At 34.9% G+C, this 23,312-nt stretch overlaps 1 pseudogene; it reads right to left on the reverse strand.

Moving 5' to 3' along the window:
* Nucleotides 1–1,981: 1,981 nt before the first annotated feature.
* Nucleotides 1,982–3,447, reverse strand: LOC121174386 (probable histone-arginine methyltransferase 1.3; annotated as a pseudogene).
* Nucleotides 3,448–23,312: the final 19,865 nt, after the last annotated feature.

Raw genomic sequence — 23,312 nt, forward strand, 5'->3', positions numbered from 1 at the left:
CATAAATTAAACAACTTAAAATGGATTACTTGAATTCATAAAAGATGCTCTATATAAGTAAAATAATTTTAAGCGGAAGCCAGTAATGATTTTGAGTCTTGAGTGTCACATACTCAACTTGACCCAATATTTTCAAGCTCAAGTTTAGGTGAATGCAGTAAATGAATATGACTTGGTAAGTAAAAAACAAATAAGATCATTTTGAGACATAAGTAAAAAAAATGAAACAAATTCATCTATCGGTTAATTTACCTTTAATAAAAAATATTACATGGCAGATTCAAAGATGAATTTTTATCATGACTCTACACATGCATCTAATTTTTTATTTGAAAGATTCACGGCTAAAAAAAGGGGTTTTTATGACAGTAAAAAAAGACAAACAACGATGATTTTTAACTGTCTTTGAAACTAATGTTGTTGAAAGTTAACACTTTCAATAACGGTTCTAGGAACACCGTCTTAGAAAAGCTCAACCTTCAAAGACGGTGGTAACACCATGACCGTCTTAGAAAACTTGCTTTCGAAGACGGTGATGATGTCAGCACCGTCTTCGAAAGCAAACTTTCTAAGACAGTTGTGACGTTAACACCGTCTTTGAAAGTAAGTTTTCTAAGACGATCATGGCGTCAGCACCGTCTTAGAATGTTATTTAATTATCCATCTATCATCATTGATTATATTTAAATTACAGTCGGCCATTAGAATATATTTAAATTAACTAACTATTAATCCAACACTAATGCATGAAATTAATGAACGACTAACAATTAAAGTAAGTAGATTACTATATATATATATTGCCTTGTCCAACCAATCTATAATAGCTAAATATATGTGTTGGTAAGCAATTAAATTTTAGCACCGATCACATACAAACTAACACAAACCGCAAATCAATTACAATCTTTAATTAAAGAAAAAACGGGCAACAAGAAAAGAATATATATATCTTTAATTAGCACAAGTATATTTGTTGGTGATAGTGGCAAAAATTGTTTGTAGAACAATTAAAGTTTTCAAATTACAATGCATTCAAATGGACAATGACAATTGACAAGTGTAGAACAAATTCATTACCTTTGAATTTGTTTTCAGAAAAGATAAAGCATGATGTCATATTACCATGTCTTCTATACTCAACCCATAAAAGGTGTCCCCACCACAAGATACTCAAAGAAGTTTGGCATTTGACAATCACCTGTCAAATTCTATCCATAATATACACACCATTTTAATATTAGAGTAAGTAGTAGTTTATGTATTGAGGGAAGGGGGGGGGGGGGGGGGGAAGAGAGATTGGAAGTGGAGAATTCAAGTCCCTTGAATGACTGACTTTTGTTCTTTCACTCATTCGTTCAATCAATCAATAAATAATTCCTTTTTGTTTCTTCTTTCTAAATTATAAATACAATTATTATTATAAATACAATTCCAACTTCTTTGACAGACAAACTCCAATTATGTTACAACAAATGCTGATGCTGATTAGACCCTTACATTAAACAATTATCAGTATCACTTAACACTAACCATCGAGAAGCATGTAAGTATTTAAAAAAGAAATAGAAATAGGCACCAATTTTACTCGGGTACAAAAACAAAAGGGACACATGCATTAGGACGGTAAAAGGTAGAAGGGAAGAAAATGAGAGAGGAATATGTCATAACTATAGGTGACAAGGGCAAATATAAACAGAAGCCCAACATCAAATGTAAAGTTGCATATGAACCAACTGAAAAACATAAAACAATCATCTTCAGCTTGCTATGTAAATGCAAAATCCTATGTTTGACAAAGAATGGTATGAAAAACAGGCAAAGTTGCAATTCAAACATGAACAAAGCATTTCTATATCTACACTAATGCCATCTCTAAGTAAATTATTAATCTTGTATCTATATCTCCAGAAGTTATTAGTCTTATACTATAAAAAACAGGTTAAGTTGCAATTCAAACATGAACAAAGCATTTATATTTCTATATCTGCAGAAACATGTAAGCATTAATAAAAGAAAAAAAAACGTTAGTTTTAATTTGGAAAAACAAATATCACATATAATATGCTTGTGGGGATCCCAAACAAACATTTTACACTACATGTTCCAAATACATCCCACTCTTATCAGAATGGATCAATTGGAAATCTTCAGTTCATTTTATGAAACCAAGCTAGAAAGATACCTGAGAAAAGTATCATTGAAAGGCAGTCCCATGTAAGGGCATCAAATCAACACCATAATAGTTTTGCTGCCACCAAAATAGGGCCTGAACAAAGAATAGAAACAATACTAATCAAAGAATTTAAGAAAAATAGAAAAAAGAATATTATATCAAGAATGGAGACTAAACAATAGTCAAAAAACAAGGATAATTTTACCTTATTAGTAATATCAACAAACAAATATTCATCACTCAAAGGAGCCATGTGAATCCTACCGCAGTAATAAATTCAAGGTTAGGAGCAGACAAATAATTCTTAGATAATTATAAGCAGTTTTGGGAGGGGGGAAGATGCAAATAAAAAATGTAGTATTTTTAACACGAAAAGGCACAAAAATGTTGCATAAGAACAAGAATCTGCATCCTGAAAAATATATTGGGCTAAGAATAACTGTTTTAAATGGAAGATAATTATTCTAGTAACTTGCCTATATAGAATCATATAGTCATAACTATGCTTAATAGTATCACACAAAAAAAGAAAAAAGGGGAAAAGTAGAGAAAGTGTTCGATGTACCTTCCCAATGTAGGAAACATTTTCCCATTAGGGGTGAGAAACCTATCTCTTGCAATGAAATAAGACTCTAGCATTCTTTCGTTAACTAACAAGGTGCCTGCACAACAACAGAGAAATGTCATTGAATTATAAATTGCCAACAAAATCACTAAAAAACTAATTCCCATAAAACACTTGCATTCCCATTTTTTTTGACACAACTTATCTCAACACCACAAAGAAGTAGCAGAAAAATCCATTGACAAAAATATAACTTGTCTATGGACTATCAACATTCTCTAATCTCTAGATTGACTAAAGCAAATATAACAGAAGCTTACCCATGGGCTTGGAGATTAGAATATCAACTTTCTCTGGAAATTCAACATCCTCAACTTTGCCTTTAATAACCTATATATGTGTGTGAGTGTGTGTGTGTGTAAATATTACATGGCATGGTCACCTGAAAGATCAAATAATGAACAATGACCACTGAAGAAAACTAAGAAAAAATTCTTACTGTAATTCGTTGACCCAGTATTGGGTTCCCAGCTACAAGTTTTCGTGCATATTTTGCCATTTCAGATGCTTCCACAGCATAAACATGTTTTGCACCAGCCTGGAAAACGAATGACAAAATGATAATGAAACAAACACTTCTTACCAAAAAGTAAAAGAAAAAAAAAGAGACCAAGCAAAGATCCCCAGTCACACCCTCGCAGATCATCAGTAAACTGAATTTCAGGCTACTGAGTTACTGTCCTTCGCAGTAAATTATCCCTACCAAGACCTCCATTGTTTTTCAGCAGCCCTTTTGCTTTATAGTGTATTTTGGACATTTTGCTGCTTTTGAAGGTTACTATTGTTATTTTTAGGTCATTAAATATCTTAATATCAAGATCTCAATTTCTATGCATTGTCACTGTAAAACAAAATACATTGCTAAATAATAAAAAATCATCATTAGTATGACTTTTAAGATAATTATGGTAAAAACTAAAAGTCAACCAACTTATCATACATTGTACATTGTGATCGGATGATAATGTATAAATCCTTTACATTCTCAATACATAGAATACTTACTCTAATATTAAAATGGTGTGTATATTGTGGATAGAATTTGACAGGTGATTGTTATTTCAGAAATTTGACACCTTACATGTAGAGTCAAAAGGTCCTACATCCAGACAACAGGCAATGAGTGAAAAAAATATTTTACTACAGAAAAGTTATTCATTTCACCATATTACATGTGGCACCCATGTACCTAACCTATTGGTTAATGTGTAATAATGTAAGTTTTCGTAGCATTAAAGTCATTGACATATATTTAGGTATATTGCCAGTACTCTTTGTTCATGTTCCACAGCTTTTCTACCCCTTTATATTTTGACACGACCTGTCAATGGTTTAAACTTTGAAGCACTAAATTGGAATTAGATGCAATAAATCTTGATAGATATAAAATCATTCATATGTTGTTTCATGTAACAGGTTGGGATAATTCATTCATGACATAGGATGACCATAACGCGCAGAGTTTGATCACTACCAGTCTGCCACCCTCATTCTTCTAAATAGAAGTTAAACTTGAGGACAAGGTTGGAGAACCTGAGCAATGTTTGAAATACCAGTTTGAAACTCCAAAAGAAAATTCAGTAACACAAGATATGAAAAGGCAAACCTCTGGAGGAATGTTGCTCATTTCAAAATATCCACCTCGCTGTCCACATTCACCATAATAACCTTTTGACACAGAGTGAAAAGAAATAAGTTGGACTTCCTTGCTTATAGGTGGCCCTAAGTCCATCAAAACCTTCTGGTGTAGAAAAAGTATATATTATTAGTTCACATTAATGACTGAAGCAAAATATGAGTTTCGCACCAGCTACAACACAACAAGCATATGAATTATCATTATGTTCCATCTTTGTTATATGAATTAAGTTATGTTTTTTTTTCTCTTTATCTGTATATATATATTTAATAACATCCTTCTGGTGAACTAATGAGAAAAAATATCATTATTTCTCCCCACTTTCTAGTTGGTATCACAACTTTGGACCATACCTAAGTCGTGGGGAAAATCAGTGTGTCAAGAGCCAATCCTGGCTTAAGTTCTTCTAGATAGATAGGGTACATCATTTCCAAGTCGCCCCCAAGCGGAAAACCCCTGTATAACCCGTAATCATCCCCACATATATGAAGCATAAAACATGGCTAGATCATTACATTTCAAACAAAACAAAACCACACAAAAGTGAAACATGCTTCATTCATTGGTAGTAAAAAATAAAGAAATTTTGTATTGTAATCACCTGTCCACCAATTTTGTTCCTTTACAAAATATGAACAATGAATAAAGCAATGGCCATTGGGTCAAAATTACTTGTATAAGCCAGTGACTATGAGATTTGTAGTTATGAAAGAAGGGTCCCAAATTTTTCCAATGTGCTCCACATCAGCTGATGTAACCAGTGCCTGTGTACACAATGCAGACTTGTGTACCAATGAACAAACACATTTAGGCACCAATAATGGCAAAGTCGAAACACAAGCAATAATGATTATGAGGTACCTTTTTAGTATTAGTTTCACTTTAGAAGAATAGAGTTGGCCATGATGAATCCACTCCTCATATTAGACACAATATGTATCGGTATCATTAGTAGTTTTGAAATCCACACCTTTCAAAACACCTGCAAAAATGGGCAGCTTGGTTGCACAAAATACACATATCCTATCGACATAAATACCAATTTTGCACATACAATGCATTGTGTGAATGTTTTCGTGCATACCAAAATGAAATATTCGCAAATAATAGTCATTACAGCTATAAAATTGTTTATAACACTTAAACAAATACAAGATAAACACCAAATTGGTTGTTCAAATCTCATCTAAAGCTTTCTACATTGGATCTTTTTAACTCTTAAAAAATATGCTGCCTATTTTTTGCGTAATGTTGTCCTGGTCTCCATGTCTAGTGGCGTGCCATCACCAAACCATTACACATTATAAAAAATACAAGTCATTAATGATTTTCATTTAAAAAAGGAATCAAAAACCAGGATTTCTAGTCAATCTTTTGGGGATAGAAAATATACCATAGTCCAATCATTCTTCAACTCCCTGCTGATTATGTTCCACATCCAATGCAATACATAATATCCACACTCATAGCCTCCGATTTGAACGTGACTTACATTCAATGCGAAAATTAATTCAATCTTACAATTCAAATGTTAAATAAGATTATCAATCACAAACATTGTTTAATTGTATGGCTAACCTTGACTTCAATCCACTGGGGTATAGTTTGATCAATTTTCCCGTGAAAAGTCGTCTTTAATGTCTTAAATGCACTGCATTGACAAATTAATATCATATAAATGTCGATGACACTATTCAACTATGCATGTTTGAAATACATTGAACGACTTAAAATATATTACTTAACTTGTTAATTGCAGCTTTTATATGAACATCAGGCTTTTTACGCAACGAACAAAACCACACCACAACATTGTTTGTAGGACACAAAACAACCAACTGCCAATGGGCCCTACAATTCACACAGCAATTATGTATGGCTAACACAAAAATTCTTTACAGGGATACCATAAATATATTTTACTTACTGATTCAAATAGGCTCCTAGGTACACCTCTCGATGCGATTCCTTAAGCCATTTTTCGATGTAGTCTTGACATTGCCCACGTCTATCCTTAACATTATGTATTAAATGAGGCTCAAAGAATCCATACATCGAGCCATGACCTAAGCTATTACTCCATTCATCCATATACCTATTTTTCACATTTGGAAAAATAAGTTAACATCATGTATATAGCGCACCAATATGGATTTAATAGTCAATGGCATGAATTTTACTTACATGATCCACAATTGTAGGGTGCTTATGTTCAAACATTTGTCGTCTGATATTATTTCATTGACATCACCATTTGTTATGAACAACGATGCATCTACATTTGGAATCCCAAATTTACTAACATCCCACACCAACTGAACAACCTTCTCATAAATGTCAACCAGGCTTTTAATCAACTCACGCAACGGGTCATCTACAACAACATCATTCACCCGTTGAACAACTTGCAACACTTTCTTTGGAGTAATGGTTGAATCCTATATGATGTAAAAAAAAGAATAATTAAACTAATGTTAATAAGTAATTTATATATATGTACGAATGTATTAATTTAGAATACAACAAAACTAAAATACCTCATCTGATACAAGTTTTAGAAGAGGTGTTGGCCATGCAATGAATGAGTCAAGGGCCTTCCTGACATGCTGAGTTTCGGATGTCGGCAACGAGACTTCAGCTTCACCGTCAATAAATTTTTCAACCGATACCCTTATGACATCATCTGCATACGCCACGCTGTGTATGGTAAAGCCTCCCTTATATATATTTTCCCAAGGCCACCAACTGTGTAGAATGTTCACGTTGGACATACAACCCCATAGTTGGTGTCACATGAGAAACATGTTCTTCCCCAGATGGGTTCACAACAGTTTCAACATTGCTTCCCTTTGTGCTCACGCGTGCACCTAACACATGTATATCTACCTCAATAGGTGTTGAGAACTGCAATCCCCTTTGCGACATCTCAATAATGATGGCCTCCTTCACCTCCTGTTTCAATAACTCTAGAATTCGTTTGTCTTCTTCCTTAATCTCATTGCTCTACTCTTCCTTAAGGCTTCCTATGATTTAGCCAACTGTTGTTGTGTGATGGATGTGGATGAGCTACTGGAGGTACGTGATGTCCTTCCAAAGTATTGACTTATTGTGACCCCAGACCCCACTACACGAACACAACCTCCATGATCCAGTCGCTCAATAGTAGTGTTAAGTATGTCGTCACGACCATGGGGGACAAACGTACCATGTGTCGTCTGTTCTTCCAACGAGTCCTTCATGAACCACAAAATTGATAACCATAGTAATTATATGTAAAATACAAACAAACAATTAATCCAAAATTAAGATAATTGTAATAAAAATTGAACTACCAACTTACAATTTTATTAGAAATTTCTTGTGCCGCTTGAGATATCATTTGTCCATATCGCTTTGTGCGTGCCAACTTCCACTTAACATGTCTTTCAATGGGAGATGGGGGGTCCTCAGTTTGTGGTGTATTCTCAGTAATCACTGTGTCATGTTGTCTTTTCTTCATTTTCTCATCTAATAGCTTCTTTTCCAGCAAATCATATCCCCCCACGAGAAAGTAAATGGAGACAACCATTGTATTTTTGGATTTCCTGCATCTTCTTCCTGATTCCGCGTCATGTACCATATTTTATTCGAATGAAACAAATTAAATTGCCTTTATAATGAGAAATACACACTAAAATTCAAACACATGAACATCTAACCTGCCAGTTAGGGGTTTTGCGGCTTACGGCAAATTCCTCCCAAGTTTGTGGATCTAGGCCATATTTTACCGAAGGATCATCTTTATGTTGGTCCTCAGAGTTAGAATAGAAAAGTTTAGTGGTGAGGGATGATTTAAATTGCCTCCATCTAGTGGCCACAGTGGACATCACCTTTTTCTTTGTATTCGCCGCTTCTAGGATATCAAATTTCGCCTACATGACAAATTGGTTTGTAACACTTGCATAATTTGAAAGATTTCAACTTTTTTTACCATATAAAGAAAATACTACTCAATGGTAACGTCACTAACCAAAATGTCATCCCATACTAGATCCTTTAGCGAGTCTGGTACATCTTTCCAAGTGTTATGTATAATTGGAATTTTTTTCTCTAGCTATGACCCCTAGATAGTTGTGGAATTTCTCTTTATGTGGGCCCGATCCTTGACTAGTTGTAGCATCGATGTTTACAGTTGGTTTGGGCTGATCCAAGGTTCTTAAAGTCAACCTCCTCAACCGTATGGATTGTCTAGTATTTCTAGACATAGCCTTTGACTGAACATCTAACTGCGAAAGGGACGATGGTGGTGTTCCCATGACCCTGTGAAAGTAAAACAAATATGTTAACAACAACGACTTAGAAATACCATATACTTAGGTAAATGGAAATATGAACATTAATAAATTACAAAACACAAAAGGAAAAAGCTTGTTACGTTACTTTCATAGGGTTCAGTTACGTGACAATGTTCTCCCATAGTCTTTCATCATGATCATTACGATTTGCGTGTACATCATCAACGTAGTGTGAGTCATTGATAGAAGACATTTTTGTCGAAAAAGGTGGTGTCTCACAAATGTCAAGCGTGGAACCATCATGTTCGTCATTTAAACCACTTGGTCTTCCTTGTAGAACCACTGAATATCTTGAATCGTAAGGATCTTGGACGTAAAACACCTATCTTGCTTGTTGGGCCATAATTAAAGGTTTGTCCATGTAAGCCACCTTATTTAGGTCCATTAAGGTAAATCCCAATTCATCTTGATGGACACTGGTATTGTCATTGACCCACTTACACTTAAACACGAGCACTCTAAATTCACTATAGTCAAGCTCCCAGATTTCTTGAATCACTCCAAAGTAAGGCATCGATGCTCGAATCAGATTATTGTCTGATGCATTGCAAAAGTGATCAGAATTGGCATCAACAATCACACCACTGTTTTGCATTGAGCTTTTGTCATCTTGGGACTTGGTGTAGAAGGAATAATTGTTGATATCATACCCTTTCCAAGTCGGTACATTCAGATTTGGCCCAATAGCTAACAATCGTAATGTTTTGGAACCACCGTCATCAGCAAATATTGTTTCTCTAAACCAGTTAATGAAAGTTCTATTGTGCTATTACAAAACACTCATCATGGTCATTTTTGGGTTCATTGTTGTCAGTTATTTTTTGTGAGCATCTATGTATGGAATGAGCTCTGTTGTATTGTTTAATATATATAGATGCGCTTGTGAGAGCTCCTGCCAAGTCATTGTGACAACATTGTATCCTCGTGTACCTTTCCGTCCCAATGTCCGGCCATGATGAGTTTTAGGAAGCCCGACAGATTTACCACCTTCAATGTACTGTGAGCAAAACTCTATACATTCTTCAGCAACATACCTTTCGACAATCGAAGCTTTTGGTCGGTATTGATTCTTGGTATACCCCTTTAACACCTTCATGCACCGCTCAACTGGATACATCCACCGTAAAAAAATAGGACCACACAATTGGATCTCCCGCACTAGATGAACAATTAAGTGAACCATTATGTTGAAAAAGGATGGAGGAAAATACATCTCCATTTGACAAAGGACAATGGCAGCCTCATTCTCCAATTCATCCAATCTTCTAGGGTCAATGACTTTGCTATAGATAGCATTAAAAACAAAGCATAGACGAGTTATGGCAACCCAAACTTTGTCAGGCAATATTCCCCGAATCACTACAGGCAATAGTTGTTGCATTAATACATGACAATCATGAGATTTCAAGCCAACCAATTTCAGATCATTGATCGATACAAGGCTCTTGATATTTGAAGAGTATCCTTGTGAGACTTTGACATTACATAAACAATGACAAAAACTCCTCTTCTCGTTTGTTGACATTGTGTGACATGTCGGGGGTAGATACGTTCGCAGACCTTGTGATATTGGATGCAACTGCTCTCGTATACACATCTCAACCAAGTCTTGACGAGACTTCAAACCATCCTTTGTCTTGCCTTTAATGTTAAGAAGGGTGTCAATTAAACTATCACAAACATTTTTCTCAAGGTGCATCACGTCTATACAATGTCTAACATCAAGATCAGATCAGTATGGAAGATCAAAGAATATGGGCCTTTTCTTCCATATGTTTGTCTCTGTTGCTGATTTTTTTTGTGTCTTCTGAAAGATAGTTATGATGTCCTTGACACGATCATAAAATTCTTTGCCATGTAATGGTTTGGGCGCAATTTCATTTTCCTGAGATCCATTAAAAGCTTTCTTCAATCATCGATATGGATGATAATGTTTGAGAAATCTTCGGTGCCTTGTGTACACTGTCTTCTTTCCATGTTTTAGATGGAAGAAGCTCGTATTTTTCTCACATATAGGACATGCGTGATGGCCTTTAACACTATAACAACTTAAATTTACATATGCTGGATAGTCATTAATGGTACAAAAAACCATTGCACGCAACCTAAAGGTTTGCTGCAGATTCCCATCCCACACGGCTACCCTGTCTTCCCACAATTTTGTTAGGTCTTCGATCAATGAAGTCAAATAGACGTCAATATCATTCTCTGGCTGTCTTGGACCCGTTATCATCATGCAAAGCATTATGTACTTTCGTTTCATGCACAACCAAGGAGGGAGGTTGTAAATCATTAGCAAAACAGGCCATGAACTGTGATTGGTGCTTAAGTTACCAAATGGATTCATTCCATCCGAAGCAAGACCAAGCCTTAGATTTCTTGGCTCATTCCCAAAATCAGGATACAAAGAATCGAGAATGCCTTCCATTGCGGACTATCAGTTAGATGTCAGAGCAATCCATAAGTTTTTCTGCCTTTTACATGCCACATCAACTATTTTGCATCACGTCCATTAGCAAACAATCGCTTAAACCTTGGTATTATTGGAAGATACCTACAAACCTTTGCTGGATGACTGTTGTTTGCGGTTGCATCACCACTGCATTCGTCATTGTTGCCCTTATAGCGTGATACACCACATGTTGGGCAATTGCGTAATTCTGCAAACTGATTTCTATACAATATGCAATCATTTGGACATGCATGGATTTTCTGGCACTCCATTCCAACTGGACACAATATCTTCTTCGCCTCGTATTGATTCTTCGACAACGTGTTATCTTGGGGAAACAATTTTTTCAATAACACAAGCAATTCAGTAAAGCTTTTGTCACTCTAGCCAAATCGTGCCTTCAAGTTGACCAAAGCTAACACCGCTGACAACCTTGTGAAATCTGTGCACCCATAATACAAAGGCTTCTTTGAATCATTCTCTATTTTCTCATACAAAGATGCATGTGCATGCTAAAATATGTCCTGCCCTAGGTCGCAAATCATGTCTTCTATATGGTACCCCATGTCTACATCAAGTGACTCGGAGTTGATGGCTTGCTTGGCAATTCCCCATGCCATATCCATTTTGTGTAATTTGGAACGATCCCGTAACATATTAGATGTGATCTTATGTCATTTATCAACTGGTGTCTCCTATTCCCCTATTTCACACATGGACAAAAAAATTTCCTGCGCAAACATGGTGCATGCAGTTCAGTAAATTGGAGGAATTGTTCAACCCCATTCCAATACTCGTCACTAATGCATGATGCTTTCATCCAACTTTGATCCATGTTTTCTCTATGTTGTAATACTTTATGAAGTTATCTAACATGCATGTAAATCCCACTTTTTTCATTAAAGGTGTGGCCCTATCCCATTCAGGAAGACTTTTTTTTATAGTAGATTCAATACTACAAGTTTATTTTCTTTTCTAAATTTGTTGAAATTTTGGCAGCATTTCGCCTAAGTCCCCAAGTACACGAGATGAAAGCGGTGGCATGTCATCATCCACCACATTCAACTATGCACTCGGAGAACAAAGTGAAATGAACTATACCGAAATGTTAACAAATTTAAGAAAAGGTAATTAACTTATACTTATTAATCTACTATAAAAAATGAGTCTTCCCAAACTGTCCAAATTGACAATTCAAGATTCCATACATCGATTAATGCAAACTTTTCGTATTAATCGTTGTATAGAATCTCAAACGGGAAACTAAGGTTCACTCACAATGTACATAATTGCTTATATAATACAAAATTCATAAATAAAGAAGCATGTAATTATCATTGGTGTGAGTAAAAGAAATACGTACCTAAAAAATACAATCAATAACAACAGCTACAAGTGGGATTAGAGTAGTGGCAAAGCAAACACAATAGACTATATTGAAGTCTGATGTTTGTGAAACAAGAATTTAATTCCTAAGTTTTTGTGTCAAGCTAGTACCTACAACCAAACAACACATTCTCAGAGATTCAAACACATTCTTAGTAGTTCAAGTTGGATTGTAGTTGTTTGAAAAAAAAAACATAAACGTGGAAGCAACACAATTAATAAGGGGCCTTGCATGGGTTTGAAGAAATGTTGTAACATAAGTATCAATGATGAATAATGAAGAGGAAATGGACATTTGGGTGTACAGCACAAGTTGCCAAAAGTGTAGTTGTAGTGAAAGATGAGGGAATGGGATAAAGTAAGCTAGTTGGCGCCCGTGACTTTCCTCTTCCATTAACTTGATACACTCACATATATTTAGTTTGTCACACGAATTACCTTTGCCATCAACCTGCACTCACCAACCAAACCTCTTCCCAAACCCCAAACAAAACAAAAATACAACACCTTTAATTACCTTCTACCTAAAATTTATTTTCACCTTACCCCCTCTTATGTGGTGTATTTGTCACAACCAACATATGAATGTTGTTTGTCAAATTATTTTAACATAAACAAACATATTTATCTTCAAAATTTAAGTATACAGTTGTGTTACTATTATCTATGATTGGTTTCAATTTTATTATAGTTGGGCCTTGGCCACTCGTGGGCTCAAGTTGGATGGTCCCTAATCCGAAGTTGCCTCTTGATGACAAACTTAGAAATGCAGGAATTCAGCATTACCTAAAATGCTGGTCTTTGCAATTTTCGGGGGGATAGCAGAATGCACATGACTACCTTTATTTCTTAAACAAAGGTTTTCTAGACAACGTAAATCATTATTTAGTGAGGAGTTAATAAGATAATTAAGGTGGAGAAAGAAATTAATATAATAATAACTTTTTAAATAAGGGTTATTTTAGAAAGTTTACATCATTTTTACTAATCTATCACAATTAATTTTAACAAACTTTGTTAATTTGTGTTAATGTTATAAGTGACTTACGATAAGGAATTTTTTTGGGGGGGAGGGGGGGAGTGGTTATTTGCCTGGATACTAATTTTGAAGTAATGTTTGCTTAATTATTAGGGATGCCAGTTTCCATTTTGTGTTTTTTTTATTCTTTTCCGAAATAAATTGTCTGATACTAATATTATGGTGTATATTGTGTCCCAATCTTTGTTCCTGAACTAGAGTAAAATCCTTTTAACATTGTTTATAGGAAACATTATTTCAATTTCAATTGGCCTTCAGATATATATGTTAGTTCTCTATAATTTACCCAAGCAGTAAACTCTTGCTTTAGCATGCATGCAGGTTTCAAGTGCTAATAGACTCTACAGATAGGTTTATAGAAGTATTAGTGCAGAGAATAATGCAGGATCAGTTCAAAAAAAATGGTTCATGCAGATAGACATTTGGAATATAATAAACCAAACATTCAGCATTGACAAATGTTCAACATGGTAAATACTCCTCATGCAATGACTGTTTCGAAATGTTTGAAGTTGAAATGGAGGAAATTTGGTCACTTGGCTACTCAAGTTGCTAGAACATAAAGTATATTTTGTGGGTTGTTTGGACATGAAGCTGAAAAAACGTCTTGGTTGGATAGTTCCTCCACACAGAAAGTATTCTATGCTTTTTAGGCATTGATATTTAGAGGGCCATTTATGCAATACTAGTATAATATGTACTTCTTATGCTTTGATAGAGGGGGTTTTTTATATAACAATGAGAGGTGTTAATCTAGACATACATTCATACTTGGATTATAATTTATAAAGATTTAATGTCATGTGGTTACTTTAAAAAAGTTAACTGATTTTTTTGAAAATCTCATGCCTTGTATGTTTTAATCGTAGCTATTTACAATAAGATCTTATGGACAATGTTTATTTTTTTACACTCATCAAAAAGGCCATCTCACTAGATATGTCTCCTTATTTCCTATCCTATTGGTTGTTCTGAGTTTAGACCATTGGTGTTATTGGATCCTTTGTTTAAAGTTTCAATCTTGTGTTTTTTTGTTGTCTCATATTGCAGTTCATGGCCCAGTTTTCTCCACTTCGGGTGTTGCTTGATGACAAAGGGGGCATGAAAGAAATATTTTTTACCTTATAAATGTGACTGATGATCTTCCTATAATCTCTTTTCAAGCTTATTTCAATCAGTTTTACATGAAAGCTTATGAAAACAAGCTTTTTTTAGTTTATTCCATTGAGCTTCTCGACAAACCGTATGGATAATCTCTCATGTCATTTATTGGATGAGAGTTTAATTAAATCTTTTGTCTAGGCACTGTCAAAATTCATCATCAGTGTTCTTCAAATTATGTTCAATTACTTATGTATACATTAGTCTGATTTATCCTAGCCTTTTATTTGTGTGAATTGCATCAAATAAATGCTGATTATACACCAAATTTGGCAGAGGACTTTTGTTTTATGTTGCTTCATCAAGAAACCTGGGAAAGCAACTGAAGATGGAACTGATGCACTGATCTATGATGAAAGGGAGCCCAGTAAAAGCATGGTTTCTGACTATGAAAGTTAGGCAACAGCAGAAGGAATTCCATTTGTAAGTTGAAGCATTTTTCATGGACATATTTACACTCTGCCATGTGAAACATGCTGAGAACTGATACTTGTTATATATATATATATATATATATATCCCATATACATTTTTTTCCAGGAAGGTACTTTTACTGGAATGGAAACAATCTTTCAGGTAACCCCTTGGGTAGTTTATGCATGTATGATAACTATGGCCAGTTCATGTATGAAGATTTAGGAGTATATAATGTAATAGTAAATCTATTACAAAGTATTAAAAATTGCATGATAGAACTTATTCTTAGAAAACAATTATATATTTAGTTTTTGGAGTGTGAGCAAGAAGCCTAGTTTTAAGCTGAAAAATAGAGTTATCTCCCCCTATTAACTGAATAAAGCATTGATCAAACAGCTTATTTCATCTTACTAATGCTCAGTTGACCATTGTTTTTCTGCAGCAAGGATGTCTTATTATTATGGACCATAAGGCCTTATGAGAAATATTGACACTTAGTTCACATCTGTTTCAGGTGTATTCTTTGCCAGAACTGAATCTAGAATCAATCTTTCGAACACCTCCTCAGACAAAGGAATATGACTTGCCCTCACTGCAACAAAATTTTGGATGTCGTTGAATAGGAACCATGTCCCATGGTTCCTTGATTTCCAATGATTATTTTGGGGAGGAAAACAGCATTGTGTATACTACATTGGAAACCATTGAAGAGGAAGACCATCGTCCTATTATATATAGTGATAAGTTCTTCAATGAAATTTAAGTTGGCCAGGATGCATTTATTGGGAATGAAACAATACCTGCTTTGAATAAGGAATTTGATGAAAGTAGATAAACAGAGTGTTAACCACTGTCTGCACTCATAAAGATTACTCCTCCAAAGTGAGGGGTGATTTTTTAGAGGATAAAGTACATTGTTGGAGAACAACTCCCACATTGATAGTTAGAAACCATATTGATAGGTTTAAAACAAGTTAAAGGGGATATAAGTATGAGACTTTTGAGTCATAATTGTCGAGGCAATTTTGGACAAATTGGCAACTCAAACTAACCTCACTATTCACTTACACATACTTTCCCTCATGTACAAGGTTTGAACAAATTCTAATATGCTTTTATAATGGTTGCTTCACTTGCTTGGTTGGTTTGAACTGTTCATTTTCTAATCAATGGTTATAAATGTTCTTTGTCCTCCAAAGTGTACTCCCTCACTTTAGAGGGGTGAAACTAAGAAAAATAGGTGTACAAATGTTAGTCGCTATTCAGGAGTTAGTTTTATGTTGAATATTTGAATGGAAATAGCGCTTTACCTCTAAATTATGGTTTTTTTGTAGGAATTGTACATATTTTTCTGTTTAGTATGATTTTTTAGAGTAAATACTCACATTCTATGAATTAATGTTGAATCCAACTCAGTTTCAGGCCAAAGAAGAGAAGGTTCAAGTAGCTGATAACTCGCTCAACGAGTGTCATCCGCTAAGTGAGACATACAGCTCGCTTAGCGGGTTGGGAAACCCTAGAAGAGGATTAGTCAGAGATGTGCTTGCCCAGCGTGCAGCTAGACCGCCCAGCGAGGTCGAGGTCTCTTCTCGCGCTTAGCGCACCCAGTCTCGTTAAGCCAAAATTCACTTACTCTCGCTTAGCAAGCCAGTCTCGCTAAGCGAGCCTTCGGAAGCTGAAAGGACCAAGAGCCTTTAAAACATTGAAGTTGGCGGAAATAAAAGAGAGAGAGTTGGAAAGAGCGCATAAGAGGAAGCTGAGAAGACATAAGGAAGACAGGTGAGAGAGCTTAGGTTAGAATGAGTGAAGTCTAGGGTTTAGAGGTTGTAGGAGATATCCTCAACCATCCTTTGCCATTTTCTTTCACTCAAAACTATTCCTTCCTTGTATTAAGAGATTGCATTACTTGTAATGGAAGACTAAGCCTCTTGGTTGGGGAGTTCTACTGAAACCTTGATGTAACACTCTTTCACTATCTATTTAATGTTATTTTTATGTGTTCATTGCTTCTATCTATGCTTATTTTACATGCTTGTGGTTTGATCACTCATTTGTATGTATAGTTAGGATTTTTAGCATTGGGAAATGCTTTAAAGCCTTAGAACTTGGTAGAGCAAGCTAGAAATCTATATGTCTAGGAATGGAGTGCATTGATCTAGTTCATATTATGTTGTAGACTTAATGTAACTCTTTTAGACTAAGTTTGTTGAGGGATCAAGGATGAAGTTTAAAGAGAGTTAGGCTTATTCACTAGAGAGATCTTGGTTTGAGTAGTTTCTCAACATAAGAACACTAGGATAACGTTAAATAGAGAAAAATACACATTAACATCGAGAGAAATTCAGTAGAACGACCCAACACTTTTTACTTGATAGTTTTCAATTCCAAAAATTCTAGATATTTAGTTTATATTGTGAATGTTGTGGTTGTGGATGTGGGTACAATACCCATGGAAGAAAGCTCATGAATCTACCATCCAATTATCCTGGTTTTGTCATTACTTATAAAATTGTTTACAGTGTTTTTCTCAAGTGAGATATTCATAAAACGTAAAGCTCAATATTGGTTATTGTTCTACACAAACTTGGAATGTCTAACAATTCTCCTTCAGGTTGATGATGGTGGATGTGGTTGGAACCAGATGCGTGGCAATGGCCACTTGCAAGCACTCCAACACCAAAGTGAGTGTTGGGAGCAATAGAGTAACATTATCTACTAAAAGTTACATACCTTGGGGGTGCCTACTTCCTGTGTATATAACAGAAGTAGAAATGATTACGTAGGAGAGGTGATGGGATGGTTGTCAGGACATCAACTACCCCATGCCTGATCCTTATCATGGACATGAGACATACATTGTCATGGAGCAGTCCCTGAAGCATGAAGTAAATTACATTCCTAAGGAGAGAGAAGATCATATCTTGGGTTAATCCCACTTAGGCCTCCCAAGAGGTGCATGTTGGCTCATTGAGGTAAAAGAGCTAGAATATATGATGCCGAGTGGGAATGTGTGGCGCTCCTATTTGGTCGGATTAAGTATTGGGCCTTTATTGGGCAAGGCAATCTTATGGAACAATTTTAGGCCGAATGAAGGTTGAATACTATAAATATGTTTGTAGTCAGTTGATAATTTCTGGCTATAAATTATCAAAAAGAGACAAAAAGAAAGTAATTGAGAATTAGGGTGCCTACTAACCAAATGCCTCTACATAGCTATATCTACTAATTTTTTGTTGAAATTGTTACAGCATGTGGCAATTTTCTAGGCACTAGTTCATCAGTGTGTAATGAACATAATGGTTCAAGGGAAAACTAGGTAATGTCAATGGTGAAATCATCACATGATGTTGTTTATGCTGACCCTCCTTTAGTGTTGGAAAGGTCAAACTTTTGACAGACTTAATCCTTAATACTTGTTATATCTAATTTGTATAGCTTAGAGGATATCTTAGCTTTCTGAAGCTATGCTGCGCCCATTTTTCTCATGATTTTTTTTAATCCAATTTGTAGTTATCCTAAACAGGACATATGCTAGTAGAACAAATATTTTGATACATTCAAAAAGATCCTTATTGCACATTCTGTTGTGATTTACACCAATACAATGCCATCTATGACTTTGAATGTTGTATGGTTTCATTAGAGATGAAGTTAACAAATGAGAGAGGGTGGGGTAGGATTCAGCATAATGTAAATAGGATTAAGAATTTGATTTTTTGTGTGTATTGAATGTCCATCATTTATATATTTTTGTTGGTGCATGTATGAATTATTTCCTAATATACTTGGATTTTCCCAATCATGATAAACCTTGTATTCATTACTCATTACAACCATACTTGAATATATTTTTTTTCTCCTTTTATTGCCTTGTCCTATTTAAAAATGTTCTCATTATCATAATGTTGCAGGAGCTTCAATCATATCATTATGACAAAAATGAATGTGAAGGCTTGGCATTTGACATTCACGCTGGATATGTCGGTTACATTGGGTAGGTAGGAAAGTGAAGCCATTATATGTCTACATTGAATCAACCTAAATGCTTAAGCCAACGTCAAATAAATACAATATTTTCTAATTGTACTTTGTGGGTATTATAACTACTTTTTCTTGTCTTCCCTTGTTTTTCTAATTTAGAGTATCTTAGATTATCTCTTAGAATTTGTTTTAATATTTCTTTATTATTTTTTAATTTCTTTCCTTGTTTAATAAGGACTATACTTTAGTATTAATATAAATGAGGGCAACTGCTTTATGTTTTGTATCTCATTTAACATCATATGCTAATATTAGCATCCACTAGGTTTGGCTTAGTGGTGAGGAGTTTATTGCGTAGATGCATGAGGTCTTAGGTTCAATCCTCATTGCCGCTATTGTACACTAAAAAAATTCTTAATATTACTGTACGTATTCTCTCATCTATCATGTACCTATTCTGATTAAACAACTCATCCACACATACTACTTAAGCAAAAAGTCAAACCTAGTTCTTTGAAGAAATAAATGGTCAACACGTTATTCCATGTGCCTAAGAAGCCTACTCTAGTGTGTATTGTGTATGATCCCCTACGGCAAACACTCATGAATCACATGAATGAATGACTGTTGTTAAACTACATTGAGCAAGCATGTAATGAAATTTAAAATATGTGGCCTTCATTTTCCTTTTTAGGTACCTGTTTAGAAGTTATAGTTTAGCATACACTATACAATTATCACAACATAAAAGCATTTCTTTTACCAAAAAACAGTGCTGCTTATGTTACAGAGCGTATTAAGGTCTTGCACAAAAGATAATCAACTTCTACCTACCTGATATGACAAACTACAGGTAGTAGTTCACTTTCAATCTACGGTGGGAGGCAGATCACACAGTCGGCTACACACACCGTAATTCATCCTTTTGTACACAATACTGCAAGACCATGAAAAACATTGAATTAGTGAGAAACAATATATATAAAGATAATACAAGGAATTAGCATCAACATTATCATTATTAATCGATAATGTATAAAATATAAAACCATCGTGAACATGCTTACATAGAAAACATAAACAAATAACTTCTCTTTAACAATCTACCTAGGTAATTATGTCTTATGCATGTCCCTATCCAAAACTAATTAAGGCAGTCGTTACCACACCAGCAGTAAGAAGTGCACCTGAAATTAACATAGCTTACTTAATTACACTCAACTAAACAACATAACTTGAATGACAAGGACAACATAATCACAAAACACTACCATATGTTACATAATTCAAGACTACACCAGACAACTGATCATTTCAAACAATTTTTTGCATCATAGAGTGACTTCACCATACCTAGTTTAGTTCTTTTTTTTTTGGTGCAACAGAGGTCTAAAAGCCATAAAACTACAGATAGATAGTACGAGATGTAGGAAGCTCCATTACATCTTTAACCTACTTTAGTTTCTTGCATATAAATATTTAGATGGGTAACTATGCAACTTCAAACTTTGAATTATTTTCTGGAATGAAGTTGACTATCCCTTTATGGGCCACTTATTCACAAAAAGAGCAGACATTAATGTTATATTAAAGGAACAGTGGAAGAATTAGTTACAATTTATGACAACAACATAATACATTAGTAACACAATCATGAACACAAAATTTGATCATCAAATACCAAGCACAGTAGGTGTTAGATTCATCACAAAAACTACGTGATAATAACATATTATTTCCAACTAGTCCCACTTGCTAATAATGCACCCTAATTAAGCTTCTTAATTCTGCAAGAAACCTTACCACTCGATCAGTAATCTCTCTCTTCACATATATTGTGTTTTCTCTTCTTTAACAGATATTGGATCCATGAGCACTAAAGGGTTCAAGTAGTACTACTGATCTCTTGCAACAATAGATATGCTTGAATCATTCTCTTCTGCTATTGATCAGTTGCAAAATTGATTTAAGGGTCTTCAAAGAAATTGGTTTTGTTGGATCTTCGAAACAAGCTTTGGCCTTCTGTTGAATCATCTTTGGTGGGTTTGTTTAGTTGCAGTTATCTTGGAAGGGATACTCAAGGCTGTTATTAAACTTCATCGATCGTCACCAATGGTTTGCTCAAAACTAATTACATGTGTCTCTATCTCTATCTCTATACTTCTTAATTTCTCTTTTGCACCATATGAACAATTCAAATTGCTTACTCTTCCCATCTTCATGTTTTTTAATCTTTTAATTAGAATGATATAACATTTACTTAATTTTTTTTAGGATTAACCACTTCTATTTGGCTTCAAGTCTTGACTTTTTCTGGTTTTGGATCTCATCCTTTATAGCACTTGAAATTAGAAAGGATATATATAGTTTGCTTTCAAAATTCTTTTTAATCATGGAAGTTCAAATGTGAGCCTTATAGACATCTGTCACATCCCCTTAATTTCCAAACGAAAGAAGGGAAAAAAGAGCTCCTATTAATTAATTACAAAAATAAAAAATGAAAAGAAAGCTTAAGCATGAACAAACTAATATTCACAATATACTCGGTAACAAAAAATCTTGATTAGTTTCTGTTTTATATTAATTAAAAAATAATTAAATTAATTTTTCCTAAAGCATTCTTCTCCAAAAAATGTCAACTTAACCTGTTTTCCATTTATGGCTTTTTGTTAACCTGTCGTGCATTCCATTCAAAGCAAATCATCCTCATCTGATCCATAAATGCACAACCAATTAAAATGCTAAGAATAAAAGTCCTAACCCTAATCATTTGAACTTATTTTTCTTACAATCATTTTGGCTAAAATTTTGAAACATGACTTTGTAAGGGCCATTCAAGAATTCCACAAAAAATTATAACATTTGAAGGGGAGTTAACTCTTTTTTTATTGCTCTCATCCTAAAGTTAAGTCAAGCATTAACCAACTAACTTCTTCAACACCAAATAAGAAAAGAAAAAGAGAAGCTTACCTTGGCGAACACTTGCAGGGCGCGACCACTAAAGGGCACGAGGTCGAGGTCACGGTGGTGAGAAAGTCAGGCACACGCGACGCGGAGCTTAGGGGGGTGCGACAACCTAGGGTTCCTTTGCGGAGGCCACGGTGGTGCGAAAACCTAGGGTTCCTTTGCGGAGGTCACAGTGGTGTGAGAGTCGTCAAGCCAACTGAATGAAGAAGAATTTTGAGAGAGAGGGATTTCGAGGAATGAGCACGCAACAAGAAAATGATGTTCTGCAATTATTTTATTATGTAACGTTAACGACGGTGTATAGGTAAACCCGTCTTTGTATGTCACGATTTCTACGATGGTGTTTACATATACACTGTCTTAGATAAGTTCCACTTAATTGCAAAAATGCCCTTGCCCAACCTACTAAGATGGTGTTACAAGTAAACGTCGTTGTAAAAGTACCATATTTACATAAATGCCACCGCCCAGCCTACTACGATGATTTTATTGCGACTGACCTCGAAGGTGCATCGTAAAAATGTCTTTTTTTAGTAGTGATTGGGGTAATTAAAACCCTGACAGAGTACCATGGTAACGCGATATGACGAAGTCACCTATTGACCTTCCCTCCGACAATGGCAAATGAAGAGAGTTGATAGAGTGGTAAGGTGCGCATCTCTGTCATTGGTGGAGGTGAACCTGTCACCCGTTGTATGCTGAAGGATGTGAGCGCAATGGTAGAAGTTTGTTGCGATGATGACACAAAAGTCATTTTATTGTGTATGTTCAATACTTTGGTGTTTAGGTTCGTATGCAGTAATTTGGGTGCTCTAGAGGTCTAGGTAGACATTGATTTTTTCAGACTCTGAAGGAAGGAGGAACAGAAGAGAATCAAGAAATGTTGGAGAAATTTCAAATTCTGACGTGGGAATGGGTCATGGTTGCCGATAAGTTCTCACATTCTTTATCAGATTGGATTTTAAATCCAATGCAGTTTATTGACAACTTCTGGGATTTATAAAAAAGATAAAGTTAATGAGCATGTTTTTATATTAACAATCCATATGAGTATATGCTCGAACCGATGGTGGACACACGATAATCCAGCTACCACATGCTTAATTTTTTTGAAGATGATTCGTATCTTAATCGT

The sequence above is a fragment of the Glycine max genome, chromosome 20, assembly GCF_000004515.6.
Source record: "Glycine max cultivar Williams 82 chromosome 20, Glycine_max_v4.0, whole genome shotgun sequence".
Classification (NCBI taxonomy): Eukaryota; Viridiplantae; Streptophyta; class Magnoliopsida; order Fabales; family Fabaceae; genus Glycine; species Glycine max.